The following is a 3,456-nucleotide window of genomic DNA, read 5'->3' as shown; positions in this document are numbered from 1 at the left end:
ATTGGCGCGGCTTTTAAAAGCCGCGCCTTCAAGCGCCTTTTCCCCTGCGTGTGGCAGGGGCCCTAGATAGGCAAAGAGGCATGAGAGCTCTACGGGGGAGGGCAGGATATAAATCAAATAAATAAATAAATAAATAAATAAGCTCCAGTTCCCTTCCAAATGTATATTTGTCAGCACTTGTGAATCTGGTGTCCTGAAATTTTTCCCCTGTTTGGGTCAAATAGTACCTTAGTACTTACAGTGGGGTTGATTTAAAATGGGAACTTAGCATTGGAAAGAAAAGTTCCTCTACAGTTGCCAATTCCAGACAGGGAAATTCCTGGACATTTGGGGGCAGTGCCTGTGGACGGGAGAATTCGAGGAGGGATTTTACCTAGAATCTATGGTGTACCATAGAATTTTGCCACCGACGTGGCCACTTTTCCCAGGCAAATTAATGTCTGTAGCCTGCAGATCAGTTATAATTCTGGGAGAACTCCAGACCCTGCCTGGAGGCTGTCAGCTGCAGGTCGATTCCCTTCCCCCAGCACCATGTTCCCCATTCAAACCACAGAGGTCCCACATCCAATTTATATATTAAAAAATTAAACCGCTGGAAGATATTGGATCTTTGCACCCTGAGATGCTATCTTTTCAAATTCAGAGTCTCCTTTTTACAAAATTGTCCTCACTGCTTAAAGTAGCAGTCTTCCTCAGGTATAAGGTCTATAACAGTTGTCATGGCCCATGCTAGTAAAAGACAGTGTTAAAAATAAACAATGGCACAGAGAAATAAAATTCCTGGGGAACATATTTAGTTTGTCTCCGCTTTAGATAACAGCACATATAACATTTAAAGTCATCATTTCCATAGAATCGTATCGTAGTAAAATGTGTGTGTGCTCTAAGCATTTATTTACTCCTTTGTTGACTTAGTTATGCTCTATCTTTCTCTCCAGTGAGGACCCAAAGTGGCTTAAATTGTGCTCTCCTCTGTTGTATTGTCACAATAGGGTTGCCAGCTCTGGGTTGGGAAATTCTTGGAGATTTTTTTTTGGGGGGGTGGAGTCTGAGGAGGGGACATAATGCCATAGAGTCCACCTCCCAAAGCAGCCATTTTCTGCAGGGGAACTGATCTCTGTTGCCTGGAGATCAGTTGTAATTCCAGGAGATCTCCAGCTTCCACCTGGAGGTTGGCAACCTTACCTCACAATCACCCTGTGAGGTACATTATGTTGATAGTGTGTGACTGGCCCTAAATCACACAGCAAGTTTCTGTTGTAAAGTGAGGATTCGAACCTGGGTCTTTCTGATCCTAGTATGAACTCTAACCACAATCTATTACACTATCTATTACCTACATGATATACATTTTGATTCTGTTTGGAGACAGTTTTAGCAAATACGATTCATGAGCATATTAATGATTTTCTTTATGGTGACTGGCCTAATTTCCCCATGCAGACATGAATCAGCTTGGGGCTCGGTGGAGGCACCATCTTTCCTTTCCATGTCACCTTTAAAAGGAGGTCCAGGCATGTGGCACGTACTAATCAAGCATTCCTCAGATTTCTTCCTTAAGTGCTTAGTTCTTGTGGCCCTTTCTTACACGTCCAGGGAAATGCTGATTGCCACTTCGGGGTCAGGAAGCAATTTTTCTCCAGGCCAGTTTGACTGGAGATCCTGGAGGTTTTTTGTCATCTTCTGGGCATGGAACAGCGGTCACTGGGGATGCGGAGGGGGAGGTATTTGTGAATTTCCTGCCTTGTGCAGGGGGTTGGACTAGATGACCCTGGAGGTCCCTTCCAACTCTATAATTCTATCTTTCTGTGTTTCTGTGAGTCTAGGTTACATCTCTCTGGACTGTGGTTTGAGGCTGAGGAGGAGAAGGATAGCTGAATTGGGAGCCACACACAGGTCTCCTGATAAATGGGATGGGTTGCAAGTTCCCAAAGGGCATGTAGGGAAGAAGGTTTTGCCAGGCCTCTCCCCCGGCCACTGGTGGGGGATGAGGGGTTAGGGTTGCCAGATCCAGGCTGAGAAACTCCTGGAGATTTGGGGATGGAGCCTGGGAAGGACAGGGACCCCAGTGGGGTACAATGTCATAGAGTCCATCCTTCAAAGCATCTATTTTCTCTTGGGGAAATGATCTCTGTAGTCTGGCATTGTAATTCCAGGGGATCCCCAGGTCCCACCTGGAGTCTGGCATCCCTAGCCCAGATGCATGTGCAACTGTGCTTACATAGGCCTGGAATAATGCCTATAATTTCTTTTCTTCCTGCCCTGCTTGTAGTGTAAAGCTCCAGTACCTTGCAGTTACCATGCACAAATTGGGTATCTGTATGTGTGATTCACAGGCATGTCTGTTTAACGGGGGGGGGGGGGATTGCATTGGTCTCTGAGAGCACCAGAAGGAATGGGTGAGGTGAGATGGGAAGAGAAGATTAGTGACACAAACCATACAGTCATCTTGCTAGAAGACTTTCACAGCCATAAAACTGATTGCCTTTTTCTCACCCCCGCAGAGCTCATCTGTTTATTTAATTGTTATTACTATTACTAATTATTGTGTTCAACAAAACAGGAAAACAATTCCACCATGGAATTTGAGTAAGTTTCACTCTATGTAATTATTCAGTAGTTCATCCAGAGCTACTTTCTTCTGTGAAAATATTTTTGTTTTCACAGTCCAACATTAAGTACCTGTTTTATATCATCCAAGCTTCCAAGGAAGTAATCTGATGCCAATTCTCAACATCCAATCAGAAACACCACAGGATGCTTCTTTAGAGATGGAAATCATAGAGCTTGTCTTGATTTCATTAGCAGATCAATTTAAATGGTATTATCACCCCTTGGGTCTGTTTTTATTCCCCAGAACAACAAATAATGAGGCCCATCTCCTGCCTTCCACGTATGTTAGTTTCAGTGTATGATGAGGCATGTAGAGTGGTCAGCATAAATATGCATATTTTATTTATTCGATTTATACCCTCCCCTCCAGGGCAGGTAGTTCCCCATCATTATCTCCAGGACATCTATAGCTTCTCATTCTCACAATATTCCATTTATACTCTCTAATTAAACTTGGGGAATCAAACAGCCCGACTCTTTCCTCTTTCTTTGTTTTCCTTAAAGAGGAGCTGAGCAGTTCATCCAAACCAAAAGAGTGTCTGTAGTAACAGTTAACATTTCATTTACTAGTTGGCCAAAATATTGAGTACTGAACATGGGTTCTCTTTATTGCCTTTTCTGCTTGCTTTATCACAGAAAATATAAGTGGTTTTTGGCACAAAATGGTGGCTGTGGGAGGCAATATTGATCAGTGTACTGGCTAAGGGGGATGTGGTGGAACGGGCATGCTCCGGCCTGCAGGCCCAGTTCTACTCTGCCCTCCAAGGTTTTTCCAATGCCCAGAGAGGCTTTTCTTTCTCTCTTGGGTAACCACTGTCACCACCTGACCTTTGTATGGAATTG

This window comes from Gekko japonicus, unplaced genomic scaffold (assembly GCF_001447785.1).
Source record: "Gekko japonicus isolate JY-2015 unplaced genomic scaffold, Gekko_japonicus_V1.1 scaffold4186, whole genome shotgun sequence".
Lineage (NCBI taxonomy): Eukaryota > Metazoa > Chordata > Lepidosauria > Squamata > Gekkonidae > Gekko > Gekko japonicus.
This window is presented reverse-complemented; position numbering follows the sequence as displayed.